Source organism: Anastrepha obliqua, chromosome 5, assembly GCF_027943255.1.
Source record: "Anastrepha obliqua isolate idAnaObli1 chromosome 5, idAnaObli1_1.0, whole genome shotgun sequence".
Taxonomy (NCBI): domain Eukaryota; kingdom Metazoa; phylum Arthropoda; class Insecta; order Diptera; family Tephritidae; genus Anastrepha; species Anastrepha obliqua.
In genome coordinates this window covers 98,074,004-98,081,032 of record NC_072896.1, presented here as the reverse complement: position 1 = coordinate 98,081,032, position 7,029 = coordinate 98,074,004, and the positions used below count along the sequence as shown (strand labels likewise).

General features: G+C 34.2%; 1 non-coding gene across 1 annotated transcript; it reads right to left on the bottom strand.

Annotated features, from left to right (window-relative positions):
• Positions 1–918: 918 nt before the first annotated feature.
• Positions 919–1,112, bottom strand: LOC129249670 (U2 spliceosomal RNA). The gene has a single exon (XR_008582706.1). It is a non-coding gene; the product is annotated as a U2 spliceosomal RNA (small nuclear RNA).
• Between the last annotated feature and the right edge of the window lie 5,917 nt (positions 1,113–7,029).

Sequence of the window (7,029 nt, the reverse complement as noted above, 5' to 3'; positions counted from 1 at the left end):
AACAAATGATACGAGTGGCTTATGATAGATAAAATATGATACAAATGCTTTGGTTTCGATGTTGTCAAAAAAAATACCCAAACGGACCGAAGAAACAGACTTACAAATTTCTTCCATTTTCCTCTACTTGTATTCATATAAAAATTACACTTTGATCTTAGCCATAAGGCCGAGAAGCGATAACCATACACAACCAACAAACTACCTTGTCATTACATTTTCTAATAAACCTTTTGAGAATTACACGCTCACAAAAATTAATGTACGAAATATTTATACCGATTCACTTAAACACGGCGAGCTGTTTGATTCATGTTCGTGCCTGTGTATGTGCATTTGTGCGTTCATATCGCCACAGTGCATGACTACCAGCCTTGGCTGAGCACAGTAAGAAAATGTATTCGAGCGTATATATGTATGTATGTACGTTAGTGTGTTTGTACGATTGTGCTCTGCGCTCAGCTTTGTGTCGATTTTACTGTGCGCTGCGCAGGTTAGGGTATTCTTGCAGAATTTAAAGATGATTCACACACTGTCGACCGACTGGGTACAGTTGTCACAAGTGATGATATTTATAATTTTTATATGAAAAATCAAGGCGAATCTTTTGAAGGTGGTAGCAATAACACAGCTGATTTGTTATTTTTTTCTTCCGCCGTGTACATTTGGATGTCAACACAAAATTGAATTAAGAAACGTTTTACTTAGCTTAGTGTATGAATTCACCTTGGAAAAAATTCAATTTTCTTCTATAATCAATTTTAATAAAAAAAAAACTGTTTTCAATAAATAATCAGAAATGTCCTACAATGCAAATTTCAAAAAAAAAAAATCCATTTTCGTCTACTTGTATTCATATAAAAATTTATGTCTCTTCCCACCAAAGCTAAATGTATATTAGTATATTTCTTCTTGTATTTATTCAAGGTCGAAATCTCGGCGGTACTGCAATACCGCGCCAACCCGTGGCAGAGGTGGAGAGCAAGCCCCTAAAACACTCCGCCCATTTCCAAAATCAGTTTAACATTTGTTGTCCTCCGATGGAGGATCTATCAGATGTTAAGCTGATAAGAACAGATATCACACTACCTAGTCAATAGATTTTAAATAATAAACCTAATAAACCTTTTGAGAATTACACGCTCACAAAAATTATTTATATCAACATATAATATAACGCTTCGTAACTAAATAACTTTTAGGCCAGCAACGACAGCATGGAGCGGTAGCCGAGCGACTAGCAATCACAAGAAAAAATAAAAGTTATTTTTATTTAGTTCCTCGCTACGTTTATATCAACATATAATATAACGCTTCGTAGCCAAGTTGGTCGCTTTTTTCGTTTCACTTTTCCTCAAATCACTCCCAACGATTCTAAAGAAGTTTTCACTTCAAAATTCTAAAAATAGTAAAGGACTTTGATTCAAAATTACAAGAATAATTGGCGGTTTTTATACATCGTGGGACACCTTCATAAATAATTACGCCTATTTAAGATACAATATATTATAACATGTGTTGGAGCCAACTTGCAATTCAACCATGTATAGTTTAAGTATGAAAAAAATATCAACCCTGTTTGTAACTTCTTTACTTCTTCTTCTTGTATTAATGCTTACTGTGACTCAATTCACTCCAATAAAGTTCTTCAAACGAAACGGTCGTGTTTATATATAATATTATATATTTAATTGCGCTTTTCTCTAACAACATGTGTTGCTATATAACGGCAAGAAAGTTACCATGAAAGAGCCGTTGCAGCTTTTCCTTATCGTAACGGTGACACCCTGTGTACTGTTAACTCGAAATTTTAAATAGCGCGCCAACGAAATCGCGATGACGGCGCCGAGTGATTTTTCCCTTAGTTTTTTTGGTAATAACTAGGCTATCTTTAAACATGCATGAACATGCTTCTATTCTTTTGTTTCTTTCAACGAGCAGAATACATTGTGTCGAGCATTTGTTGACAAGTAGTTAATGTGATTGTTAATACGCCTCCTAACATGAAGAGAACATTATTTTCTTATTTCGAGCGCCTTGATCCAGAATCAGAACCAAAAATAAAAAAGAAGGAAAAACAGGTAAAGTTAAAAATTTGTATCCAAGAACAGTCAGTGTACAGTTGGTGCTCAAATTAATAGAATCACTATGAAAAATTCAAGTTTCAGCCATTTAACTGATAATAATCAAAGAATAGTCTATTTTTAATATGTTGTTTATTAAATTTCTATAATACGACAAAAACAATATTCAAACCAGTCTTTTATTAAAAAAATATAAAAAAAAAATCAAAAAATCAATATTTTGCGTGAGCACCTCGTGCAGCAATTAAAACCGGAATCCTTTTGGGTATGCTTTCAACGCATTTTAAGCAGTTTGTTTTTATTTGGTCGTCATTTTTCCAAATATTTTGCAGTCTTTCGCTCAGTTGTTCTTTATTTGTAATATTATCTTTCGATATTTCTGTCTTTGTTGACTCTTAAAGGTTCTCAATTGGATTGAGGTCTGGTGAGTTTCCTGGCCAATTAAGAACCTGAATTTTTTGCTCTTCCAAAAAGCTGCTCACAAAAAGCCAAATATATCGAACGGTAATTTCGACAAAGCAATGATTGCTACAATGTTTCACATTATACAAAAAAGTAGCATTTCCTAACATTTTTGCAAACTACACGTCATTAAACTCGGCAATTTGTTCCTCTACAGTATGATTCTAATAATTTGAGCACCCACTGTAAGTAAAAAATTAACGTTTTTTGTACAAGATATTTTACTGTAAACAATCATTCTGTGTATACAAGTGTTTTCACTCCAAATCTTTTTAACTCGTGCATATTTTTATTATAACTCAACATGCAGAGCTTGATTAAGGAAATGTATCACTCTACGTAGTTGGCTTTTTACGTTCTTTACCTCTACGAAATATCATTTTTAGTTTCAAAATTCACAATATAATTTACAATATGAATGAAAGTAAAAATAAACTACAAATTCTGGATTTCTTACTTATTGTTTTAGATTGAAAACACAGAGAAGTCGAACCTTAAAGAAAATACAGTAGAACAAAATTTAGAACAATCTGTAGAACAATCTGTAAAACAATCAGCCGAAAAAAATACGTCAATACAAAACGAAATTCCACCCTCGTTCAAAAACGACATAGCTTCAGCCACAACGAAACTCTCGAGTAAAAAAAATGCAAATGAAATTCTAAACATCGTCAATGATTCGTGGGTACCACCAGCAAATTTTTCGTTTCCGAAATCAACCACAAAAAATTTATCGTTTCAAAGAAAATGGCTTGAAGAATTTTATTGGTTGGCATATTCTGCCAAAGAAAACGGTGCATACTGTAAGTATTGCATAGCTTTTGGCATAAAAACCGGTGGAATAGGCAATGTAAGTCTAGGGAAACTCATCAAAAAGCCGTTTAATACTTGGAAACACGCAAAAGAAACTTTTCGAAACCACGAAAACCTTGATTACCATAAAAAATCCGTTGTCGGTATTGAAAATTTACGCGATATTCAGCTCGGTAAAACTAAATCTATCGATGAACGACTTGACAAGCAACTTGAAAAAACGAAAGAAGAAAATCATGAGAGACTGAAACCCATAGTTAGCACTGTAATTTTGTGTGGACGTCAAGGAATTGCACTTCGTGGCCATAGAGACGACGGATGTTTGTACGTATGTATAGATCAGCCATTTTTAATTTTAAAAAACTAACATCAGATTCGTAATCAGCGACACCAATGTCGAACATACATAGTTTTTTAAGCATCTGTTGCGCCATTAAAGAGGGCGTTAAGAAAATGAATTTACATGTCTAAAAGTCTTAAATTCAAAATAGTATAACTTTTTTTCATGCATCCTAGAAGTCTTTTAAAAAATGGATTTTAAAGCTACAGAGTATTACTTTGCGATTCCGTTGTGGAAAAGAAAAAAAAAATTTACCTTACTCAAAAAAAATTCATAAAGATGTCCAAAATCGGCATTTCTTGACTATTTAACCACAAATTGCCAAAAGTCCTGACGTGCTGGAGCATTTTCAAGATCAAATTCGTTTTCAGCACAAAAAAAACTTCAAGAGACACTCGTAGCCGTTTTAGAAATTGGACAAAAATGAAATTACGCAGGCCTGTGAAATTATTCAAAATTTTGAATTGCGTCCGTCGTATTATAATTGTTTTTATTATAAAATAAATTAAAACTGGAAGAAAAATCGAATAAACTGCTAATGCATATAAAAAGATATTGTTTTTTTAACTTGACTCATACAGAATTGAAACATAAAATTTTAGAGCATGATTCCAATGGGAGGGAGGTCCGGACCCGATGCTATGAACTCGATTTTGTTAGTGAAAATGAAAAGGAAATCACACTGTTGTAGATGGTTAGGGAGAGAGATTACAGAGAGAGTAGCTGCTAGTACTCCGATTACGAAATATTTTTTTCAGAAACTTTAAAAAACTGCAATATTTCACCTGAATATTTTTTCTTAAATTTGGCTTGTGTTAGCTTTTAATGTTTTTATTAAATATTTATCGCTAATTAATAATTAACGATTACAAAGTGCATTTATTTATGAAAAACATATATTTATGAGATACAATTCCTCTTTAAATACATAACATAACCTAAAAAGAAGCTTTATTCATCAGGTAGCCGCCGTAGCTGAATAGGTTGGTGCGTGACTACCATTCGGAATTCGGGAAATGAAGAAAAAATTTTTCTTATAGCGGTCGCCCCTCCGCAGGCAATGGCAAACCTCCGAGCGTATCTCTGCCATGGTGTACACGTGTATATACAATATATAATTGGCGCGTACACCCCTTTTGGGTGTTAGGCCGAGCTCCTCCTCCTATTTGTGGTGTGCGTCTTCATGTTGTTTCACCCCAATTATATATATATATATATAATTTCCATCAGCAACAAGGCAATCAATCATTCTAGCGCCGCTCTAACATTTCAATACCACTTATGTAGAACGATTTATCTTTTGCCTTAAAATAGGCCTTAGTTTCAGCGATAACCTCTTCATTCAAGCGAAATTTCTTACCGGCGAGCAGTTTATATAGGTCTGCGAACAGTCGCTGGGAACCAAATCTGGCAAATGCGTTGGATGTGGGAATAATTCGAAGCTCAATTCATGTAGCTTTGCCGCTGCTCAGAATCATGAACACGTTCTTGTTTTTGGCCAACAGTGAGCAAAAGCGGCACACACTTTGAACAGGCTTTCTCATAGTCAAATGCTCATGCAATATAAAACCAAGACGTTCTTTTGATATCTTTACGATGTCAGCTAACTCACGCAACTTCTCTTTCGATCATTTAAACGATTTTGTGAACTTTTTTGATGTTTTCACCGCCTCATTTGAACGTCCACTGCGTTGTACAACATCAGTATCTCTACGACCACGTTTGAAGTCAGCAAACCATCGTTTTATTGTGGTTTCTGATGAAGTATTGTCCCCATAACAATTTTGTAAGCCACTACCTCGCTTGAACGGTATTTTTCCCCATGAAGAAGGAGTGTAAAATGAAAACACGCAATTCTTATTGATACATTGCTTTCAAAATAACAGAAGTAGCGTCACTCTTAGCACAATAACTCACGAACAAATGATTAGAACATCATGCAATTTTAACCGCAGATGATTTCCATTTCAATTCAACCGGGCTATTCGGGTCATGTTCTTCGATTTCGATGTAACTCAAATATGTTACTCTCTGGTTAAAACAATGAGACACGTATTTTTTTGTTCGCCCGAAAAAATTTTTTTTCAAGATTTATCGGCATAGAAGACACAAAAGGGCAAATAGCAATATCTGCAGTCTACTGTCCCCCCAAATATAACAACACAAAAAGAACAATACCTGCATTATCTAAAATCGCTGGGGAATCGATACTTAACCGGACGAGACTACAATGCTAAAAACATACTTTGGGGGTCAAGGTTAACAAATAAAAAAGGGAGGCAACTAATTGAAGCCATTAGAAAAAATAATAGTCGGTTTATTAGCACAGGTGAGCCAACCTACTGGCCAACAGATACGAAAAAAAGACCGGACTTAATTGACTTTTGCATAATTAAAAATATGTCATATGAAAATCTGACAATAAAATCATGTTTAGAGCTACCTTCAGACCATTCACCATTAATTATGACCTTACTTGGACCTATTGAAATAAAACAATCTCTGGGCCTATATAATTCTAGAACGAATTGGACTAATGCTTGCCAAATATTAGAGCAAAAACTCAAAATAAATATATCACTGAAAACTCAAGATGAAATTGACTCCGCTATTGTATATTTCAATGATAGCGTAATACAAGCAGTTGCTTCCTCTACACCCACACCGAAAATGACAAATAAAGAAAATATCCCAACTTACATCAAAGAGAAAATCGGCGAAAAAAGAAAACTCCGCAAAACATGGCAAACGACCAGACATCCAGCAGATAAAACCAAACTTAAAAAAGCGACAAATGAGCTAAAAGCATTACTTATAAAACACAAAGAGAGTAAATTTCGAAATAATATGGCAAATCTGGGAACAGCTGCATCTACCAATTACTCCTTATGGAAAGCAACAAAACACATTAATGGCGCTGTAATACATAAACCTCCCATCAAAACAGAAGCCGGCACATGGGCAAAAACAAGCAAAGAAAAAGCCGACACCCTAGCTAGACACTTCTTAGACACATTTACAAGCGAAATGGATAATCAAAACAATAACATTAAATCTGATAACATAATAAACGTTCCGCAAATCAAAACAAGAAAGACCACCATAAGCGAAATTAAAAATCAAATAAGACAGCTAAGCGATAAAAAAGCTCCAGGATATGATTTAATAAATGGAAAAATTTTAAAAGAGTTACCTGAAATAGCATTGAAATTCATAAGAAATATATTCAATTGCATGTTAGAGACTAAATATTTCTCACGACTATGGAAAATTGCTCAAATTACCGCCATACCCAAACCAGGAAAAGATGCCACCAAAACTGCCTCATAT